Source organism: Marmota flaviventris, chromosome 17 (assembly GCF_047511675.1).
Source record: "Marmota flaviventris isolate mMarFla1 chromosome 17, mMarFla1.hap1, whole genome shotgun sequence".
Taxonomy (NCBI): Eukaryota; Metazoa; Chordata; class Mammalia; order Rodentia; family Sciuridae; genus Marmota; species Marmota flaviventris.
The window spans coordinates 36,084,833-36,108,662 of record NC_092514.1 but is presented as its reverse complement, the minus strand read 5'-3'; the positions used below and the strand labels follow the sequence as shown (position 1 = coordinate 36,108,662).

Here is a 23,830-nt window from a genome sequence, read left to right as displayed (position 1 = left end):
AGTGCTACTTAAACCTTTGAAGGTTCAGCTCAAATCAGCCCCCAGGAAGTCCACTCCTAGTTCCCTTGGGCTCCCTGAGCTGCGGTGGGTACCCTTTTGGATCTTGGGTTCCCAGCCTGAGACACCACCAGGAAGCAACATTAGTCACATCTATCTGCCTGCAATTTCGGAGGGTGGGGCTTGGTGTAGCCAGATCCTTCGTGAGTACTCAGTGAAATAGGACAGAAGAGGCTGGACACCTGAGGAATTTTCGAGAAGCAGGTTTCTTAATTGCAGGGTCCATAGAAGCTCTTGCCTAAAAATTCTCCCCTGGACCATGAGTAGAGAAATTCTTTGAATTTTATATCCAGTGTGGGGGGTGAGTGGGGGAGCTAGGAGGTTCACATAGTGTTAGGGTTGGGCAAACGTCGGAGGAAAGGACCACCAAGAGACTATCTCATGCAAAAGCAAAGGGGTTTATTGGACCAGCATGCTGGGGCTCAGAGCTCTCCTGAGAGAAGCTGGAGCCCTGAGCACAGCTTAAGCAGAGTTTTAATGCAGTGTTTAAACAGGGAAGTTCATATGGCAGTTAGGGTGCGAGGGTGGGATTGTTACAAAATAACCATTATAGAATAATCATGCGTTTTGTCAGGGGGTGTTGGGTCAGGGTACATTTTGACATAAGTAACTGTTTTTGACATAAGTTTCGGGTTCCAGGAAAACAGAACTTAAACTTACAGAAAAGCAAAACTTAAATTTAACCTTTACAATAGCAAGTGCTTTTCTTTCCATCCTCTAAATAGATGTTTCACAAGTGTGTTTGTTTTCCTGCAAAACTGGCAATTAACAAAAAGAGGAAATGACAAGCCTTCTGCAGATTTTTGCAGATAGCTAATGCGCTATGCAAAAAGCTCTCTGATAAGAAGAGAGACTTACATGTGACAAATATGATGTGGGTTTCTGCTTAATTATGGTAAGAGTCTTCTGGGTGGGGGTCTCTGGACTGCTTCACCAAAGCACATTTCACCAAAGCACATTCCACACAGCTTATCTAATTAACATAAACTAGATACATCAGTCAACCAATAAGGAATCTCCACACTTAATGGCTCCCTTTTGTTACTTCTCAAACCACTCCCTCTGGCATTTTGCCAGGCACCATCCAGACTTGTTTACGAACTCTAACATTCCCCTGGCAAAGTGCCAGGTGTTATTTTGACTTGTTTACAGACTCTAACCCACATTGATAATAGAAAAAAGAGGAACAAATTGAACTGAGTTCAGCACAAGGCTGTGTTGTCCAGTCTGCAGTGGGCGACCCATTCAAAGAACAGCTTCTCTTTCTGGTCACCAAATGCCCCTGACAGAGCATGCTGTTGTGGGCCCAAGTGGCCCCACTTATGCCCAGGCAGGCCTCAGTTGGAGTCCTTAGTAGCAGGCATCACCCTTTAACAAACTGAAGAACCTGCAAAAGAAAGGAGGTGGATCAATATTCTTTAATTATTGGGAAAGTGGGTGCAAAAGAAAGGCTTTATTTTTCTGCTTTCAGGGCTGCCCAGTGCCTCCAGCTACTGGCTCCCTCACTCCCTTGTTGGCTCATTTGGCTGGGAGCTGAAGCCTTTGGAGCAGCAATTTAAGCAGAAATTAGGGGGACTTTGAGGTGGTAAGGGGAAAGACCTGCAGAGCACGCCCGAGCCCGGGGCATCTCACGGAGGGCCAGAGCTGGTCCAGGGAGGCCTGGAGGACGTGGGGGTTACACCTAGGTTTCCTTCCCAGTGTGGGGATAAGACCTGCAAATCTAAATAAAAAGGAAGAAAAAGCAACTCACCTTCTCCCTCCCCTCAATCCACCCCACTCACTCATAGTCATCCAGGATTCCCTATGCAGAGATGGGTTTCCTAGTCCACGTAAATGCAATCGTGGGGTTTCCCTCTGCCTCTTACACAATGCCCCGCCCCCAAACATCACCAACCTCAGCAGATATAAGCATTTGAGTCTGCAGGGTCAGGTCTCTGCTCTGGACTTGGGAGGCTCTGTGGCTAACTCCAGGAGAGAGACACACTGCAGAGGAGAAACACTGACGGGTACTGAATCCTCCTGGATCCCCTGCACGGGTCCTTTAAAGGCGCTAGGTCTGCACCCACCAGGGCTTTGGCAAAGGCAGCCTACTCCCCAGATCTGGGCACTGCCCTGAGAACTCCTTTCTTGCTTGAGGGATTTGCTTTGTTAGCAACTTAGTAGCAACTTCCAAGGACAGAGGGCTGTGGAGCGCGCCAGACTGGGAGGCTGAAAATGCGGGAGAAACCTCAAGCAGCACAGCCTAAGATTTCCTAAACCAAACCTGGTGAATTTTCCCACAGTTCAGGAGTAGTAAGGACTTGAGAGGAACAACTAAATCGGGTACCCAGGATCCTGCGGATGAAGCCAAGTGAGGTTGTGGTCTGGGGGACAAATAAATTAGTGTCCCCTCTACGACAAGAGGCTCTGTTCCCCAGCCTTTCCCATAAGCCCCTGGCTTGGAACATAGTAACAGCATCAGAAGGGATGGGCAGGTCCCAGCATAGCCCATGCATGAATCCCTGTATGCTGCATAAAGTGGCTAGTAGAGCTGGGCGGGTTCTGTCCGCAGAGGCTTCTGTCCGCAGAGGCTGGCTGCAGCGAGTCAATTTGTTTCCCTTTTGCACACGACTGTCTTAAGAGCCAGAAGAGAATCCTTCCGGACCAGTACAGGAGGGAGTTGGGGCAGGCTTGACCTCAGGGCTTTGGCAGTAGTTGCTGGGTGTTTTCAGGTGGATGGGGTTGAGGTGGGGTGGAGAAGGCCCCAGTAGGTGGAGGTCCAGAGCCACGCCCCTAGGAGGAGATGGGGCGTGGCCAAAGTTCTCCTGGCTTTGCCCTACCAGGAGGTGGGGAAGCCGGGATGTGGGGATGTGTAGGTGGGGAAAAAAAATGATCTCTCATGCCTTTGTCGGGGTAGCGGTGAGGATTCCTGCCCCGGATTTCAGGTGAACAACTAAGTATGAAGCATCCTGGGTCAGATGATTTATGTAAGTGGGATTCTTCTCTTTAAATAAAGTGATTCATCCTGAGTTTTACTAATTCCATGAGTCAAAGAAGAAGGAAATGTGATTAGTTCCTCATCTGATTATGAAAATTTACAGGTGTTTCTACTTATCAGAAAAATAGAAATTGATTTCAGTGTTATTGCCATGGTAACAGGACATTAAGTAAGCAACCATTCATGATTAGTATTTCTTGACACTAATGGACAGATTCACAGACCAGAAGGATAGATCCTTGTGACCCGGTGTCTTAGAGGTGTTCTAGACTGCTGGGGGCCGGAGAACCTACATGGGCAATTCCTTGAAGCACAACAGTTCCTGCTTTACGCATGGCAAGGGAAAAGAGAACACCTCGTGTTGGGGTCATTTTCTCTGGAAGTCAGGACAGCCTGTTGTGTTCCAGGCCACACACAGGATTTCCACTGAGAGGGGACTTGGCATGTCTGAGAAGTAAAAATTCAAATGTTCCAGGGAGCGCTGGGTTGTGTGTGGCTCAGTGATAGAGCCCTTGCCTAGCATGTGTGAAGCACTGGGTTTGACCTCAGCACCACATGTAAATAAATAAATAATAAAATTAAAGGTCCATCCACAACTAATAAAAATATTTTTTTAAAAAAATGTGCTAGGGAAAGAGCAGGAGGATCATAATCAAATGAATATACAAGATATAGAAAAGTCTCCATCAGGAGTATGCAGAATCTGGGACACTAATCCCATCATAGACTTAGATTCTATGAAAAAAAAAAAACAACTCAGCTAGCAGGCACATAAATCTCCTGCTGGGTTTTGAGCTAATGATATTACAATAAATACTTTAAAATTATTTTTCAATAAATAAGGTTTTAATCGATTTATGGATGTATTATTGAGAGACAAGAAACTGTACATAAAGTCTACAATTTTTGTCAGGCCCTGGGTTCGATCCCCGGCACTGAAAATAAAAACACACAATTTGATAAATTGCGACATAGGTGGAATCCTCACTGCCATCAAGATGGTACGTCTAAAAGTTTCCTTGTACTCTTTTCTAATTTCTCCCTTGTACTCCTACCCACCTCTCCAAGTGAAATCCAATGGCTTTCTGACACTATACATTATTTGGCATTTTTAAAATTATATACAAATGGAACCATGTCCTATTTTGTCTGGCTTCTTCTAATGAGCATAATTATTTTTGTAATTCATCCTTGTCATTTCCTTTTTATTGCTGAGTCAAAGTCCCATTGTCTGGGTAACCGAAATTGGCTTCTCCATTTACCTGTTGATAGGCTTTTGTTTTGTTTGCAGTTTATGGTTTTATACAAATAAAAGTGTTGTGAACATTCATGTACAGGTCCTGGAATAAACACATGCTTTCATTTCTCTTGGGAAAATACCCTAGAGTGGAATGGCTGGGTTAGATGGTAAGTTTATTTTCAAGAAACTGCCAAGCTCTTTTCCAAAATGCCTGTACCACTTCATGTTCCTAGCAGGAGAGTTTGCATTCTGTCACAGCCTCGCCAGCACCTGGTATCATTAGCTATTTGAGCCATTCTACTACATGTTCTCATAGGTAGGTAGTGGTACCTCACTGTAGTTTCTGTTGTGTTTTATCTTTGGTTTCTTGGCCGTGCTGGGGATTCAACCCCAGGGTTTGTGCTTGCTAAGCATGCACGGCATGCACTGTACCACTGAGCTACATTCCCAGCCCTCACTGTAGTTTTAATGGCATTTCTCTAGCAAATAATGATGCTGAACATTCTCTCCTGGGCTGATAGCCCTCCCTCAGGGGATTGATTCTAAGATCCCCCTGTGAATACTAAAATCGAAGGATGCTCAAGCACCTCATACAAAATGGCGTAGTACTTGCATCTAACCTACATAATACTCCCAAGTACTCTAAATCATCTGGAGGGTACCTACAATACCAATTAAGATGCAAATATCAGGTAAATAGTTGTTGCTCTTTATTGTTTTGGAAATAATGTCAAGGAAAAAGTCTGAACATAGTCAGTACAGATGAAACTTTTCCTCAGGTATTTTCCGTTTGAGGTTGGTGGAATCCACAGGTGCAGAAACCAGAAATGGAGAGCCCATGGTATTCGCTATTTATGTATCGTTCTTGGTGAAGTATATGTTCAATCTCTTATTCATTTTTACATTGGGTTGTTTGTTTTATTATAACTTGGGGGGGGCAGGAAAATAGGTTTATTCAAAGCCAGCTTTGAAGTAAGATATAGACTTTTGTCTCTAATCATTACCCTCAGAGAACTCAAGGTGAGGAAAGTTTTTTTTTTTTTTTAAATGAGAGGGCAAAAATGAAACAAAAGGCAGGAAATGTACATGTTGGGATTCAGTCAGCCAGAGAACTGGTCAGTCTCAACTTCCTTGGCATCTGTCCTCAGCAGGAGGAAGATTTTATTCTCAGTGAGAGGAAGTTCAGAAGTTAAAACAATTTGAAGCATTAATTTCAAAAGGGGCTGTTTGCAATCCTGCGGAGAAACTAGTTATCAAGAAGTTGTTCTTAGTTTTGGAGGGAGTCTGTCTCAAATCCCCCCTGTTTCGTTCATCTCACAATCTTTAGGGAACCCTGGCTCCATGGCATGTGACTGGCCACCCATTGTTCAATGTGTGTGTAAAACTCTTCAAGGAACTTGAACATAAGGAGTCAGATGCTTATTCCTGAAGGAGGAATATTTAATAGCTCCACCTAGATGAAGGGTTTTCATATTAGTTCCTGTAAGAACACTCGTTCAGTAGCCCCCCTACCCCCTGGTGTTTATTGTTGGTGGAGTTTGACAAGTGACTGCCTGTGAATTTCCCATCCTCCATCTTTGAATGATGTCCTCTGAAAACTTTGCTGATTATTTGCCAAGCATGCTTGTCCCATGCTACAGGAGCTCTGACATGTATCTTGATCTGAGTGGTCCTGAATTTTTCTCTCACAAGACAAGAGATGTCTCTCAAGAAGGATCCAAGTAGTTCCCCAGAGAGAAGTGGGAACTTGATTCAGGACTAGCAGGGAAGAGAATTACAGAATTACAGCAAGCCTCAGTTAAAGGCATAGGCAGATTTATTTAGGAAAGTAGAAAGATATTCAAAGGAGAATGGGGGCAAGCTCAAGAGGGAGACACAGCCTGTTTTCTTATTTTACTTTGTGAGTGTTCTTTATATAACTTAGATTACAAGTTCTTTTTTTCCAATCAGGGGCTTGTTTTCATTCTTTTTCTTATTTTATTTTTTTTTTATTGGTTGTTCAAAACATTACGAAGCTCTTGACATTTTTCTTGTTCTGAGTATTAAACTCAGGCTTCACAAATGTGGTGATGCACTCTACCACTGAGCTACAGTTCCAGCGGAAAGATCAAGAACCCAGGCCAAATTTTTGTGCATGGCTCCAATAGAGCTGTTGCTGATCCATATTGCTTTCAAGGGTGCAAGGAGGCAAAGGTCAAAGAAAAGTTCTTAAAGTCCAACATTTCTTTTTTTCTTTTATGTATTTTGCATTTAGTGGCATCTCTATGAAATGTTTGCTTCACCCAAGGAAAAAATATTTTCTCCTTTACTTTCTCTAGAAGTTTCATAGTTGAGGGACTGAATATACACAGAGACGATGGCCAAATATAAATAAATACAGAACTCTGACTGACAACCTCTGCAGCAACCAGCCCAGGAGGGTAACCCACAGCCCCCAGAGCCATTGGCCAAAAGTGTCAGGACTTGTCCAGTAACTGACAGCTTCCCTAATTTCTGCCCTCACTTCTAACTCAGGGCCAACCAAGGAAGCCAAATAGGTTTCCCAGTCTAATCACAGAGGATGCTCCGTTTCGACTTTGCTTGCCTCATCTTCCTCACTAATGACCACAAATCAGACCTTACCCAAGCTTGTCTTTTTGTCCCTAGGAAGATTTCCCACTCCCTCCCCTGTCATCAGACCTCTGCCAACTGCAAGCAATGGTGACTATTTCCCTTGTTATAGCAAGCTCTCCATAAATACCCTGTACCTTTTTTCAGTTGAGTGGTTTTCATTAATGTCCACAGTTCTTCTGGAGTTTCCTACAAGACACCATCTACACTCCTTGTTGTTGTGGGTCCCAGGCTACGCCCAGGTCTGGTGCCTACAGAGACCCCTTGCACCTTGCTACAAGTGGCTTGTTGAGCCTGCACTGTTGTGGTAAGTCAGCACTAGTTCTGAACTTTTCTTTCATTGTGTTGATGTGGCTGTTTATCCTCAGTTTGGCACCTGGATTTTGATATTGATTCCCATTTGCCTGGTATTCATGGGACAATCAGGCTATTTGATTACCATTTGCCTGGTATCCATGTGACAATCAGGCTATTCCCTTTTAGGCCTTTTGTGTTGCTCCGTTTGAAATTGTTTTTCAGGGAATGGAAATAGAGGTCAATGATAGATCACTTACCCAGCGTGCACAAGGCCCTGGGTTTCATCCCCAGCCCTGCAAAATAAAAGTAAAGTGTTTGTTGTAAGAAGAATCACAAGACACAACACAGGCATAGATCCTAGAAGGCTCTGTTCAAGATGGCGTTGCAGACCAGTGAGTTTGCAATTCTCCCTGGACTGGACATTTGGACAAATTAGGCTGTGGGTCATCAATAAAACCAGAATAGAGTTCTTCTCCTGACTTAAGATTTTTGTCCTGGGGTCTTGGCTTTGATCCAGCCAGCAGGAGGACACAGATTGTCAGATCTGGGATCAGAGATGGCCAAACATGAGGCTGGTAACATGAGACACAAAGTTCATAAACATTACATTCCCACTGATGGCTGTCATCTCTTTTAAGGTGTTCTAAGTCTACATCCTCTGCTTACGTTGGAAAAACTGCTCTTATATGTATACTACTAATTCATGGCCCTTTGAAGTAGCATAACTTCAAGGATGGTTTGGCTCTTTAATGACCACGTGGGGGAGCATGTGAACAAAATTGCTCATTTGAGAAGCACCTTAGAAAAGTAATGGGATAAGTCAGTTTTATAAGACCAATTGGGCAGCAGTTTGGGGCTGATATGGAGGCTCTCAAATGAAACTCTGAATCAAAAATTGCTTCACTCCAAGATTCTTTTCCTAAATTGGGCACAGTGGTGCATACCTGTAATCCCAGCAGCTCAGGAGGCTGAGGCAGGAGGATCAAGAGTTCAAGGTCAGCCACAGCAAAAGTGAGGTGCTAAGCAACTCAGTGAGATCCTGTCTCTAAATAAAATACAAAATAGGGCTGAGGATGTGGCTTAGTGCCCCTGAGTTCAATCCCTATCATCTCCCCTCCTGCAAAAACAAAACAAAACAAAACAAAAAAAACATTCTTTTCCTAATGACAGTGAGCAACTGGACATACTTAAGCTGTAACATATAAGGCTCATTTCTCTAGAAAAGCCTTCCCCTCCTTGCTCTCCAGTTGCCTCTCTGCCTCCATCTTATTCTTCTGATCTCTCCTCAGTTGGTGCCTTCCTTCTCTTTCACTTGTCTAGACCCCTTATCTTTAACCTACAACTCTCCTGAAACTTCAAAATATCAGTTCTTTCTAAGATCTGTCCTTCTCTTCAGCCAGGAATGGAATCAACTGCAAAATTTAAACCTAGACTAACATTCCCTGTACTTCAGGAAAAATACCATGAGAGCTGTTCATATTTACACAAAGAAACCCTAATTCTAAAAAATCACACAAGGTTGGATATTTCACCTCTAGCATGAGACCTAAAAGAAAACCATCCATGATTATCTGGGGACACTGCCTAGGAGGAATTATCAACTCCTTGTTTATATGCATAATCAGAAGAGGATTCTCATCAGTGAGAGTCTTACACATAGAATATATATAAGAAACTTACCATTAGCTCTGACAGATGTTATTAAGGATACTATCTCGGGCTGGGGATGTGGCTCAAGGGGTAGCGCGCTCACCTGGCACGCGTGCGGCCCGAGTTCGATCCTCAGCACCACATACAAACAAAGATGTTGTGTCTGCCGAAAATTAAAAAAATAAATATTAAAATTCTCTCTCTCTCTCTCTCAAAAAAAAAAAAAAAAAAGGATACTATCTCTATCTCTTCCCTATATAGAAATTAGCACAAGTAGTGAGGAGCCGTCATTAACACAAGTAGTGATGGACACGGCCTTGGTCTAGATTTCTTCTTGGTTAGCCATGGTGGCATCTGTGCCATTACCTGTACTTCCTGATGTGCTTGAATCAATGAAGCCAACAAGGATATGTAGTCACTTTACAGAAAAGGAGTCTTGGTTGTATGAGATTGATCCTCATGGCTTATGGGATTTGTTCTTTTGGTCTGGGTTGGGCTCTAGGGATTCCAAGTTCCTACAGGCACTATTAAAGTACTTTTTTATTTATCATAATGGTCATGAGACTAGTCAACTGGATTCTTTCCAGAGTTTTACATTTTTCTGCACAGCTACTCTCATCAGATGATTGTGCTCTAAAGGTCAAGATCTTGCCATAGTTTGCTGTGGATATGACCTCAAGCAGTGAATATTGGATTTCCATGTGTTCATGAGTTGGTTCTCATCTTGAAAGCAAGAAAATGACCAAGTGGAGAGAGACTGAGAGCTTGAATATTCCTATGGACAATGGCCAGACCATGGATAAAAATAGAACTGTGACCTATAACCTCTGCAATGACTGGCCCCAAATGGTCAGGACTTGGTCAATAACTAATGGCTTCCCTAGTCCCTGCCCCCACTTCCAACTCAGGACCAACCAGAGAAAGTCAAAATGATCTCCAGACCAGTCACAGAGGATGTCCTGCTTCTAGTAAGCCCACTCCCAGCTTACCCACACCCACAACCTCAGATTAGGGCAAACTCATGCCCCTGCCTGCCTTTGAGTCTCTGCCAAATGCAAGCAGTATAACTTGTTTCAGTTGAGCTCTGAAAATTACTTACAATTCTCACTGGGACAATCTTCATTGATTTCCACACTGTTTTATTTGTTTGTTTGTATTTTATAATTTTATTTAATGAATTTCTTTTTTTATGTGGTGCTGAGGATCTATCCCAGTGCCTCTCATGTTTAGGCAAGCGCTCTACCACTGAGCCAGCACCCCGGCCCTAGTTGCTAGTTTTATACTTAGGTCTATGGCATTTTCGAGCAAGTTTTTGTAAACAACGTGAAACTTAAGTTTATTTTCTTTGCACATGTTTATCTATTTCTTAAATCCAATTTATTGAAAAGATTACAGTTACTCTACTTTGTATCTGTGTTGAAAGTTAGTTGTCTAGATGTGTGTGGGTCTATTTCTGGACTCTATTCTGTTCCATAAATCTATCTTATCTGTTTGTATAACAATAGCTCATGTCTTGATTGTTTTTATACCAATAGCTTCTACCATATGAGGACACGGTGAAAATGTGCCATCTTTAACCAAAGCAGGTCCTTAACAGATTCCTTCATCTTAGACTTCCCAGACTCCAGAATTGTGAGAAATAAGCTTCTGGTATTTATATACCCCATGTATGGTATCTTGTAGTTATGGATATACCCCATGTATGGTTGCTTGTGAACGAGCTCTCTTTGACCTTTTTAAAAATTTTTATTGTTTTATTTTATTTTTATATTCATATATGCACATAAGATGACTTTCAAAGTATTCATTCTGCATTTCCTCCCCTTTTTCTGACCCTCCACTCTGCATCTTGATTTCTTCTTCTCCTCAACCATGTGTCTTTAGGTTATCCTATCCTTCCCTCCTTCTTTCCTTTATTTTATTCTAGCTTCCACCTAGGGGAGAAAACATTTGATCTTTGACTTTCTGGGTCTAGTTTATTTTGCTTAGCCTGATGTTGTCCATTTCCATCCATTTACCAGAAAGTGCCTGGTAACTTCATGGCTTAGAACTCCACTGTGTCTATCAACCACAGTCTCTTAATCCATTCATTTACTGATGTGCATCTGAGTCGATTCCATAGTTTAGCTATCGTGAATGGTGTGGCTGTAAACATTGAGGTGGCTGTATTGCAAGAGTATGCTGATTTTAGTTTTGGAAAAATATCAAGGAGTGGGGTGGCTGGGTCATATGGTGGTTCCATTCCTAGGTTTATATTTTTGAATAATTTTATTTTTATGTCATATTTTTTTAGTTGTCAACAGACCTTTATTTTATTTATTTATACGTAGTGCTGACAATCAAACCCAGTGCATCAAACTTGCTAAGCAAGCTCTCTACCACTCTCCAGCCCAAACTCCTAGTTTTTTGAGGAATCTCCATACTTCTTTCCAGAGTGGTTGTACTAGTTTGCAGTCCCACTAACAATGTACAAGTATACCCTTGTACATTTTTGTCAGCGTTTATTATTGTTGGTATTTTGATAATTGCCATTCAGACTAGTAATTGCCAGAGGTGATATCTTCGTGTAGTTTTTTTTTTTTTTTCATTTTTTTATTACATTTGGACCTTTAAGAAACATATACCATCAGATATACCACTATTCAGTAAAAATCTATTCTAGTTTTTTGGAAGCATACGTGTGACAAACTATCTTTCTTCTAGTCTCCAAGACTTTACTATACTAAGTTTATCAAAAAGGGAGGTAGGCTCTGATCTATGGGATCCTGAGCCTTGAGGTTTTGAATGTTTTGTTTATTGTAAAACAATTTCATGTGGATGAACTTAATTCCCAGCTGTTTTTCTTCTGGAATGGGCTAATCATTATGAAGTTATCTAGTCTATTACAAGAACATTCCATTCCTTAACTTTGTGATCTATTCTGTCTTTGGAAAACTTGGTAAAAAAGTGTTTTTTCCCCCAGTACAAAGGATGAATTTACCAGAATGCACCCAATATTAACCAGAACAAAAAAGCAGTATAGATAACAAAAATGTGCTATGTTCATTTTAATGACTACGTCATAAGCCAGGAACTACTGTAACTGTGGAGACTACTCTGGATCAGTACGATCCAAGGATAGTTGGTTGTAGGCAACACTGTAGCCTTTAACACAACTCTTGATATCTGACACTGATTTAAAATAAAAAGTGAAAAAATATACACACACTCATGATTGTGTTCTCAAGAATGTACTCTGTGCACATATACACAAGAGAGGGGACTTTCAGGAAGCTGTTGATAGGGACTGGGAAGGTTTAAAGCTATGGCTTTGGTAAGCACCCAAGTGAGCTGGAGGAAGGCATTTGTAAGAGGAGATTCTGCAGCATCAAAGGATAACTCTCTAAAAGAGGTGGGTGTTTTCTCAATTAATTTAAATTCTGAGGCTTTCGGCAGATGAGGGCTAGCAACAAGATCCAAAGAAAAAAGCCATCTTTACAATGTTAAGAAAGGTGACTGACTGTGCCACTGGGCTCATGACACTCATGGTCCAAAAAGCCTTTGGTGGTATGAAACAGACAAGAAAAAAATTAATACACAGACCACATAACACCATTAAAACCAAAAAACATTTTTTTCATTTAAAAAAGTATTTAGGACACATAAAACAAGGCAACAATTATTCTTTCTTCTCATCTTCCGGCATGGGATCTGTTGGTGGCTCTTCCACTGTTGCACTGTTGCTCTCTGAGCCAGTGTTACTATCACTGGTCCCCTCCTCCGCCATGCTGTCCACCCCATCCTGCCCACTCTCTTTGTCCTCTGGAGTGGACGTGCCTTCTTCACCATTTTGTTGGCTCTCCGCTGTTTCTTCGAGGTGTGTCTCCTCTGTCTCCATTGGAATGCTCTCGTCATCCTTCTTCTCCTCGGCTTTGTTTGCCGCTTGCTCTTCCTCGGGAGTGATGCTGCTCTGACTGCGCTCGGCTTGCTCTGCTGCCTCCTTCTCCCTTTCCTCCTGCCTTTTTCGGGCCTGTTCCTCAGCCTGTGCAATTTCAGCTGCAATCTTTTCCATATCCACTTCAACCTTCAGACCGCACAACCTTTTAAGTTCATTGTTAAATGAATCTGTACTTTCCAGGAATTTCCTCTTCTTTTCCTGGTGCCATTCCTCTATTTGAAGAAGTTCAGCTTCTAGTTTTCGCTGATGAACCATTAAGGACTGGACCTGTCGCTTGAGGACCTGCATTCTAGCTGTTGTGACAACTGACCGGACGTCTGGTACCACACTCTCACTAAGGATTTCACTGATGAGGCGGTGGTTTCTCTGGAAACGGCCAGTGGCTGTATGCTTCATTGAAAAGCCATCATCATAATCATCAGGATCTTCAGCAGGCTGAATGCTCATGTAAGGTTCTCCTTTCTCCATGCGAGACTGTCTCTGTCGACTCTCTTCCTCTAATGCAGCTTCTGCACGACTTTTTGCATTGATGTAAGCAAGGTATGCAGGGGAATTATGATAGGCCTTCATAGATTCATTGTATTCTATCTTTTCTGCTTCGTATTCGTTTAAATATTCTTGTTTTTCTTCATCAGTGAGATCTCGCCACATGCCACCAATAATCTTGCCAATCTCCCACAACTTTAGGTCAGGGTTGGAAGCCTTTACTTGGTCCCAGACCTTTCTGCTGTACCTCATGTAGGGCATCAGCGGCTTATCTGGTGGCTTTGGGGGTTTTGGAATCGTAATACCAGAGGATGCCGTGACCCGGCTGTTGGTGCCCGGGTTCCCTCCCAGCCTGTAGTTGTTGTAGGCGAGATGACTGTATGGATTGTATCCCACAAACCCTGGTGTGCTGGGCATTTGTGTTGCAGGAGCTGGGGTGGGAGGTGGGGCATAAGATGGTCTTTTTGACATTTTGGAAGATTAAGTTCTCAGTTCCTTAAGAATGAATCTGAGACACCGCGGGCCGAAAAAGCGCCCGCAGCTCCGGCTTCGCTTCCCTTTTCCTTCGTGTAGTTTTGATTTGCATTTCCTTGAATGCTAGAGATGTTAAACACTTTTTCATATATTTGTTGGGCATTTGTATTTCTTCTTTTGAGAAGTTTGTTTAGTACACAGGTATTGATTGGGTTGTTAAGTTTTCTGGTTTCTTTATTTATTCTGGAGATTAATCGCCTGTTGGAGGAGTTACTGGCCAAGATTTTCTCCCACTCTGTAGGCTCTCGCCCCAGAGATCCTTCTGACCAGGAGAGCTTCCTAGTTGCATTCCAGCTCCAGTCCACGAGCATTGTTGTAAACCTTTCTATTTTTCACAGGTGACCTGAGAGCCCTTGCCACTCAGAGAAGTTGGCAGAACTCATTACTCAGATCACAGCGTTCCTGTGGTGGCAGTGGCATCCGGTAGACTTGGCTCCTCCATCTGCCCTGCCCCCTCCATTTATAGGTGAATTTGGCCTCATGCTATATGAAAATCAGTGAAGTGACCAACTGCAGAAGGGTAGACTTAACCCCTTGATTTTCCTGCTTTTTCTTTCTTTGCCCTGATCTGTTTGTTCTTTCTTTTAGGAGAACCTTTCAGGGTTGTCATTCAAGGGCTGAGAAGATGAGTCTCAAGATTGATTTGGAAACGAACTTTGCTGAGTTTGTTATAGATGCAGGAGAAGTCATCCTAGGGACTCAGCAAAGAACGGATATGAACCAGCCTCTACTGCGGGTGAAACAGAATGAAAACATCTTGCAAGCAGTATGTGCTCTGCTGAACTCTGGAGGGGGAGTGATCAAGGCCAAGATAAAGGATGAAGACTACAATCATGAGATTCATGAAGAGGGGTTGGATCTACCTCCAGTTTTTGAAGGTTATTTAGATGAGATGCAACAGGGCAAGCTCTTTTTAATATTTGTGACGTCATGGAACACAAAAGTCTCAGGTGTGCCACTTGCCACCTTGTGCTCTAATTTGTACCACAGATATAGATCATCTAACAATGTCATGGATTCTCATAAAGCACTGGTATTCCTGAAAGAGAAAACTGATTCCAGTTTGTTGAGTCCACAGGAAGCTCAGGCTGGTGCACACCGTGAAGACGACACAGAGGACTCGGCTGCTGCTTTATTTGATAGAGTACAGCTGCAGTACCTGGAGAAACTCAACTTGATGGAGTCCCCTGCACGTTGAATTTCAAATGTTCCCAGCAGCTCTGTCACAGTGTGTTAAAGAGAGGCTCGCCAGGTGTGTTTCTGCATTGGCCAGCGCTGAGGGAGGCTATGTATTTTTGGGTGTACATGATGAGACCCATCAAGTCATTGGATTGAAAAGGAGAAAATAAATCTTTCCAAGTTCAAGAATTCTGTTGAACACTGCATTAAGAAGTTACCTGTCCGTCATTTCTGTACACAGAGGCATACAACTCAATGTTCCATCCGATTCCTTGATGTTCATGATAAGGGGGCCCTCCGTGGTTATGTCTGTGCGGTGAAGGTGGAGCGATTCTGCTGCGTGGTGTTTGCCAAAGTGCCCAATGCCTGGCAACTGAAAGCCAACAAAGTGAAGCCACTGACCACAAAGCAGTGGGTAGATTGGATGATGCAAGCCAAGCCAGGTCAGGAGCAAGTCTGCAAATGATCCGCATGTTTGCTTCAGGGGAGGAGGGCAGAGAGGAAAGGGCAGTGTGGTGTTCATTGAAATCTTGGGAAACAGAGATTTTTTTTCCCCTGAATGGCAGCTGCCTGATAGTAATTCCTATGGATGCAGTTGGTAGGTCATTTTCCTTTCCTCCTTCTGTCCATCTTGAACATTCTGCATTTGACAGATGCCCCAGGGTCAGAGCCCCATTAGCGGTTGGTTAAGGGGTTGATTTAAATTAGTTATTTCTATTTTCACAGCCTTTCTTACATTCTTATTAAAGTCTACTCCTTTCCTTTCTTGCATTTAGTTATTCAGGACATTCCTTTTTTTCAGAGATATTCCCTTTTTAACGTCCTTCCACTTTCCTCTGACTTCTTATTCTTGTTTGGGTCTCTTACTTCCGAATTACATTTTATTTTATTTTTTATTCATAGATAAAATACTCATAGATAAATGTTTGCATAAGCTTATGGGGCACCAGGTGATGATTACATACATGTGTACAGGTGTAATGTTCCAATCAGGGTAAGCACATCTATGTCCTCAAGCATGTATCATTTCTTTGTAATTAAAAACTTTCAAACTCTTTTCTTCTAGATTTTTTTTTAACTACACAGTATATTCCACTCCTATTTCTGAACCAAAACCCCGAGCCCACCAGGGCTTTCCCTTGCTATCCTCGTTCCTTCCTTTTGTGCATCAACATGTGCTACTAACTGAAACTGCTGAGCTTAAGAGTAGGGCTGTGGGGCTGGGATTGTGGCTCAGCAGCAGAGCGCTCACCTAGCATGTGCCGGACCTGGGTTCAAACCTCAGCACCACATAAAAATAAAGAATTGTGTTGTGTCCATCTACACCTAAAAAAATAAATATTTTTTTTTAAAAAAGAGTAGGGCTGTGGCTATGCATCTACCTTGGGAAAGAAAAGCTGAGATGAAATTAGACAAAAGAAAATCAGTAGCAACTTCTTCAAAAGTTCAGAAGAGCTAAATTTTTCAGAATCTCCTCAAAAGTCTGTATCCATTGAACTTCATATCTTCTAATCATATGTCTTTAAAATAGCATTCTAACAATATACAAACACTTTGAACATAACACAATTAAAACTTACTATTGCCTCATACTATATTTTCCCCACAATATTTCAGAAGGCTTTTCTGGGCTGACCTGAGATATAGTCACAAATATGTGTGGGTCATATAGCTTTGGGTTATGTCACAGCTCGGCTATATGTTGAATTCTTCCTTTTGCATTTCAAACTTATGTTGTTTTTTTCTTTTTCCTAAGTTCGTCGCAGACTTTCTGAGATGTTCCTTGAGCTGAGTTTGTCACCCTCCATGCCCCCCAGCAGGACTGTGTGTACTCAGAATTTGGAAAGGCTGAAAGTACTGCAGAAACGTCACTTTCCAGGTAATTTGTCATCTCTGGTTTCTTTGGAACATGTTGATTGTTTCTTCATATAGAGAAAAATTATTTGTCAGTTGTGGTGGTGCACACCTGTAATCCCAGCAGCACAGGAGGCTGAGGCAGGAGGATCGTGAGTTCAAAGCCAGCCTCAGCAATAAGTGAGGTGCTAAGCAACTCAGAGGGACCCTGTCTCTAAATAAAATACAAAATAGGGCTGGGGATGTGGCTCAGTGGTCACATGTCCCTGAGTTCAATCCTTGTTACACCCTCACCTTCCCCCGCCCCCGAAAAAAGAAAGAAAGAAAGAAAAAAAGTTTTTTACTCCAATGTTATATTACACTAACATACAAAGTCAATTTCAGGAAGTTTAAGGACTCCAATATTACTAACTAACCTTTAAAACTTTCAGTAGAAACTGTTTGTGAATAATTTTGTCATTGGGGTAGGAAAGGATTTCCTAAACCAGATCGAAAAATATTAAACAAAAAGCTTGATACGTTTCATTATATGAAATTAAGAACATCTGTTCCTCAAAAGATACCTTAGAGATTGTGAAAAGCTATTACTAAAAACTTAAGGAAGGTATTTTCAACCCATAAACTGATGAAGGATTAGTTTCAGAAATAAATAGAGAACTTATGCAAAATTTTAAAGGTAAAAGCAACCCAATAGAAAAATGAGAAATATAAAGATTCATTTCTCAGAAAAGGAGACACATATGTACAATAAACTTATAAGGATGCTCAATCCATTAATGAAGAATAAAATGCATTTAACATCATTAATAGAAAAAAAAATCATGTTTTGAAGATTTTTGTAAGTAAACAGAATCTTGTTCATCACTGCCAGAAGTTTAAGTTGGTCTAATCTTTTTGAAAAATGGGTTGGACATTGCTTGGTGTAGTCAGTTATTTCCAAAACTCTACCCTTCAACAATTTCTCTAGTTTCTAGAGAAAATGTATACATGTGCATCAGAGGAAGTAGACCCTTGTAGATCTGCCCATGAATACTCATAAATTCACTATTTGTATCACTTTAAACAGAAAACAACATCTATGATCACAACAATGGCCAAATATATTATAGCATCTTCACATAGTGAAGTGTCTTTCATCAGTGAGGATGGGTGCACTCCAGTACATGTAAGCCCAGGCTGAGTCCAAGTAGTGTGTGTCTTCATCTCCTCATGAACTTAATCACAGATTTCCTTGATTCTTTTATTAAGTATAAAGTATTTAATAGTATTCCCAAACATAGATTTTCTTCATTTGAACACAGCAACTCAGGAGGCTGAGGCAGAGGATCACAGGTTGGAGGCCAGCCTTAGCAACTTAGTGAGACCCTGTCTCAAAATAAAAAAAATCAAAAGAGCTGCAGATGTAGCTCAGCAGCAAATCATCCCTGGGTTCAATTCCCAGTATCTGCACCCCCCCACCACCAAATTTCTTAATTTTAGTAGTTTTAATTATGAGTATATTATGCACACAGAAGCAACAGAGATATAATTTAATTAATAAGCATATAGGGAAACCTATCTAAATACGCCCAGCTGAAATTAAAAGATAAAATGTAGTAAGTTCTATTTTAACAGTCCCTTTTTATTAAAAAAATATTTTTAGGTGTATATGGACACAATACATTTATTTTATTTATTTTTTGCAGTACAGAGGATCAAACCTGTGTCTCACATGTGGTAGGCAAGAGCTCTTCCAATGAGCCACAACCCCAGCCCCACAGTCCCTTTTTCGATGGATTTTCAAATGGTGTCTAAAGGATGATATCTAACTTTTTCCTTGTTGTTTTGTTTTGGTTCTGAGGAATCTAACCCAGGAGTGCTTTAGCACTGAGCTGTATCCCCAACCCCTTTTATTTTCCATTTTGAATTAGGGTCTCAGCAAGTTGCTGAGGGTCTTGCTAAATTGACAATTCTGGCCTTGAACTTGTGATCCTCCTGCCTCAGCCTCTGAGTTGCTGAGCAAGCACACCTGGCCTTTTTTTCTGTTTTAAAAAACATTCTCTCCGATATATATTTTTCTACAAATAATTCAAATGTTCTTTCAGGATAGATTCCAAGTAGTAATGATTGCTTATAAATGTAGACTTCCATTGCCGTATTGTAACCCAAAACATACCTCCAGCTATGCTTTCAGCAACACAGAATCACATCAGAGTTTTTCTCTTTTAGAAGAAGATTAGAATCATTTTGTTACTTATTAAATCATATTCTTAGACTAGGTTTTCTTTTTCTTTTTTTTGTACCAGTGTTTGAACCCAGGGGCACTTAACCACTGATCCACATTCCCAGCCCTTTTTATATTTTATTTACAGTCAGGCCCTCGCTAAGTTGCTGAGGCTGGCTTTGAACTCATGATCCTTCTGCCTCCGCCTCTCAAGCTATTGGGATTACAGGCCTGCACCACTGTGCTCAGCTTAGACTAGAAATTTTTTATAGTAATTTCTGATTGTTAATTATTGATGTGTAGGATACATTCTGAGTATTAAAGTATACATTATGAAACCAAGACTAGAAAAAGGGGGCTCAAAGCCCTTAAAAACCCCAGACTCTGTAGCAGCTATGCCATTCTCTCCAGAGAGGGACCGTGTAGTGTGCATTTAACTTACTTATCTCATTTTCTCTGATCAGCTCCTGCCTGTTACTGTGTGATAAAAGTAAGGTATGCATTATGCCACTTCCTAAACATTTTACTTAATGGTCTTATAAAGGCAGAAAGCAAAGATAATTTTGAATTTAACCTTCCTATATTTATGCATTTTTGTCCTTGTTGGAGTTCATTGATTAATTGTTCTAGAACAATGTTAAATCACATTAGTAGTAGGCAATACCCTTAGTTTAGTCAAATTGTTTTTTTGAGTTGTTGTTGTTTTTGGTTTATTGAGATGAGGTCTCATTATGTTACCAAGGCTGGCCTTGAACTACTGGGCTCAAGCAATCTTCCTGCCTCAGCTTCCAGAGTAGCTGAGGCTACAGGCATGTGCCCCCAGTACCCTGCTAGTCCACGTTTATAGAAAATATCTACAGCCCTTCTCTGAACCCAGACACACTTTATTGGTGTGTCCAATTGCTTTCTGGACAGCTTCATAGATATCTCCAACTAAGCAGTTCCAAAATTTATCTCTCATTCTGACAATCCTCTATTTCTATTTCTCCTGTACAGTCTCCATATTATTACATATCATTTTTATATTATTTGTTCCAAATGATCTGTTGGAAAGTCCTCTTCTAGCCAAGCACAGAAATCTGAACTCACCCTTGACTCTTCCTTCTATCTTAAATTTGAACTTCAAATTTTGAGTGTATTGATTTCTTTTTTTTGGAAGAGGAAAAAAAAAGAGTTCATAATTTTGATTAGATTCCAAATTAGGGCACGTGACCCTCCCCCTGAAATTAATTATGTATTTAATAATATATTATCTTAAACACATACATATATACATATATATCCAAGTCTTTTTTAAACATTTGTTTTTTAGTTGTAGGTGGTCACAATACCTTTATTTTATTTTTATGTGGTGCTGAGGATCCAACCCAGTGCCTCACATGGGCGAGGCAAATGCTCTGCCACTGAGCTACAACCCAGCCCTATGGAAAAGTGTTTTTAAATACCACTTTCAAAAGATATTTTAAAAATGTATGTACACAAAGTAGATTTTTTGTTACTAAGTTCTAAAAGTTTTAACATATGTATAGGTTTTCGTAACCATCGGCACAGTTAATATACAAAAATCTCCATCCCCCCCCCCTGCAAATAAAGCTCCCTCATACTGCCCCCTTGTGGTCACAGTCTCCCAACCCTAACCCAACGCAGCCATGGATCTGTTCTCCATACCTAGTTTTGCTTTATGGAAGGTCCTTAAATGAAGCCATAGAGTGTACAACGCTTGCCAGGTATTAAGATGGCACATGAAGGACTTCCTTCCCACCTTTGCCTCTCCCTCTCTCTCCCCGTCCTTGCCTGCTCCTCTTTGACATGGAGACTGCTTGGAGGTACCTCAGGGGTACCTGAAACAAGCACTCCTTTCTTGGACCCGTGTTTTGTTCATGAACCTCATTTTGACTATCTCACTGCTCTCCACCTTTCAAATGGCTTACCTGAAGTCACCCTTTGAGAATCAGTTTAACTGTCTTCCTCTTCATGAAGACTTTCATATGAAAGTGTCCCTGTCCTTGATGCTCACATAATATTTGGTGGACTCTTTTCCAGTAGCCTTTATGACTTTGTGTCATAAATATTGCTGTCTCTATTTAGGAGAGCCACTTATCAGCTCCTAAGCCCTGTTCATCTTTTTCTTCCCAGTGTAGAACCTAGTACTGCCACATGATGGAGCCCAAGTGATGGCTGGATCTGGTACATATGCTGGTGATTATTCCTTGTCTGGGATTCTCTAACTTATTCTAGTTCTTTCCTTGTCTAGTATCATCACACAGAGTTGCGTATACTCCAGAAAGCCTCTACCAGGAACTCTGCTCAGAACATAAAGGCCTTAGAGACTTAATAGATAGAGAAATGCGCCCTGTCTCCCGAGAATACTGATTTTTTCTCGAAGCTGGGCTGTGGACTTGGGTCTGAAAGAGAATCAGGGTGTTATCTGTGATGCCCTTCTGATTTCCCAGAACAACACCCCAATCCTCTACACTGTTTTCAGGAAGTGGGATGAGAGGTTCAAGGATGATTCTATGAAGGTTGCCTCTTCTTTGAAGCAGAGGCTGGTGGACACAGGAGGCTACACTGGGAGAGTGTGCATTGTTCCCTTGTTCTTCCAGCTGAATCCGGTCGGAACACCAGTGACACCACATAGTTCAGTAGCACAAATTTACCCAGAGTCCTATAATCTTACCACCATCCAGCACATGGAAACTCTGTTACGGTCCCTTGTGAGAGTCTTGTTTGGCTTCAAATCCTTTGTAAGTGAAGAGCTGGGCTCTGAGACTTGGAACCTGCTCACAGATCAACAGTATGAGTTGCTTTCAAAGAACCTTCACAAGACAAGACAGCTGTTTGTTCATGGCTTACCTGGGTCAGGGAAGACCACCGTGGCCCTGAAGGTCATGCAGAAGATCAGGAATGTGTTCCATTGTGAACCACATGAAATCCTCTACGTCTGTGAGAACCAGCCCCTGAAGAAGTTTGTGAGGTACTCAGTCTGACTATGTTCACTTTCTTTTCTTGAGTAACTTTGGTGTGGCTTTAAGTTTATGTGATAAGATTTCTATTGCATTTACCAGGTCCAGGAGAGTTTAAGAATAGAGTAGGCTTCCTTTGTGTTTGATTGAAGAAATCTGACTGTGGTTTTTTTTTTTTTTTGTTGTTGTTGTTTTGTTTTGTTTTTTACACTTCCAGCAATAAAAAAATATGCAAGGCAGTAACCCGGAAATACTTCATGAAACATGACTTTGCAGAGATTCAACACATTGTCGTGGATGAAGCTCAGAATTTCTGCACCAAAGATGGGGATTGGTATAAGAAGGCCAAAACCATCACTCAGAGAAGAAAGGATTGTCCAGGAATTCTCTGGATTTTTCTAGACTACTCTCAGACCAACCAATTGAGCTGCAGTGGCCTCCCTGCTCTCTCAGACCAGTTTCCAAGAGAAGAGCTCACAGGAACAGTCCTCCATGAAGATGAAATAGCTCAATAGCTACAAGAAGTGATGCAGACAGTCAGAGAAAATCCTCCTCCTAATGTCCCCCTTGGATCCCTGGTGATGCTCCATGAACCTAACTGGACTTGGGGTGTTCCAGGTAGTGTAGAAACTGTTGAGTTCTTGGGCTTGAAGGAGACAGTGATCTACCTAGCAGAGAAGTGTCAGAGAAGTGTCCCCAGGGACATTGCTGTGCTTTTCACCAAAACAACTGAAGCAAAAATAATAATAATAATAATAATAATAATAATAATAATAATAATAAAGATAAATTTCTAAAGGCAATGAGGACAACAATATCTCAGCTCAATGAGGAATTGGATCCATTCGTGCAGATCAGTGATGCAATGGATATTCTGACTGGTAACATTGTGTTCAACGGTGTCCGTCAATTTTCAGGCCTGGTAAGAAACATCCTGTTTGGGATCATTTCCCAGAGAATGAGCCAGCCATTTTATACAGTCTTCTATTCTGTCTGGCTTCCAGGGCAAGGAAGCATTTGTATATTTTGAGAGTTTTTAACTGATGGGAGCATGCCGGTCATAAGTTAAGATAGACCTCAACTCTAGTTAACTATGAAATTACTTGATCTAAATGTGTAAGCATCAGACCTTTAGTAAGCACTCATTCATTAAGTCTTGTGTTCTTGTCAGCATTGGGGGCTGGGGATAATGTGGCAAATAAGACCCCTAAGATTCTTCCTGGGGGCAGACACTAAATAAATGCAGGTACCAGGCATTTTAGATATTAATAGGGGATATCAGAGAGAGCACCCTGAGACTCAGAGATTGTGTGTGTCTGTGTGTGTGTGTGTGTGTAGGGAGGGGTTGGATATTCATGTTAGGGAAGTTCTCAGTGAGAGAAAAAGTAATCATGGGAAGATCTCGAAGCCACATGTGCCAGGCAGATTCAGATATTTTCATTATTTTTAGCCCAGTCATGTGCAGAAATGCTTGAGTACGGTGTGCAGGGAAAGTGAAAGGTGGAGGGGGTAATGTGTCTGGCATTGTGGAGGCTGGGAACCGGCAGGGTGTTTCCACATGTAAGACCACAAGCTACAAATTATAAGTTTTGACTGCGTTATATTACTTTATTATTTTCCCCTTTGTCTTTTAATGGTTTTAGTGTTTGTGATCTCGGTCTTTTAAAATATCTTAATTTTTTTATGCCTTTTGGTTATTTGAAATCTCTGCTTTTTAGATCTGCTTTAATATTATCCCTGTGGTGAATCTTCTGTTGCTACGTAAGGTAAGATTGTCACATCACTGTTTACAGCAGCTCAATTCACAGTAGCTAAGCTATGAAATTAACCTAGGTACCCTTCA

General features: G+C 41.5%; 1 long non-coding RNA gene and 2 pseudogenes across 2 annotated transcripts; 1 reads left to right on the top strand and 2 right to left on the bottom strand.

Annotated features, from left to right (window-relative positions):
- Positions 1–436: 436 nt before the first annotated feature.
- LOC139702313 (uncharacterized) lies at positions 437–21,963 on the bottom strand. 2 transcript variants are annotated; one of them, XR_011704905.1, is made up of 6 exons: positions 21,878–21,963; positions 21,702–21,801; positions 8,862–8,994; positions 8,126–8,226; positions 7,439–7,474; positions 437–1,444 (listed from the first exon to the last, which is right to left on the bottom strand). It is a non-coding gene; the product is annotated as an uncharacterized lncRNA (long non-coding RNA). The 2 variants fall into 2 exon arrangements; XR_011704906.1 differs by having other exon boundaries at positions 8,935–8,994.
- Positions 6,827–23,329, top strand: LOC114084647 (schlafen family member 5-like; annotated as a pseudogene).
- LOC114084648 (SWI/SNF-related matrix-associated actin-dependent regulator of chromatin subfamily E member 1 pseudogene) lies at positions 12,426–13,840 on the bottom strand (annotated as a pseudogene).
- Positions 23,330–23,830: the final 501 nt, after the last annotated feature.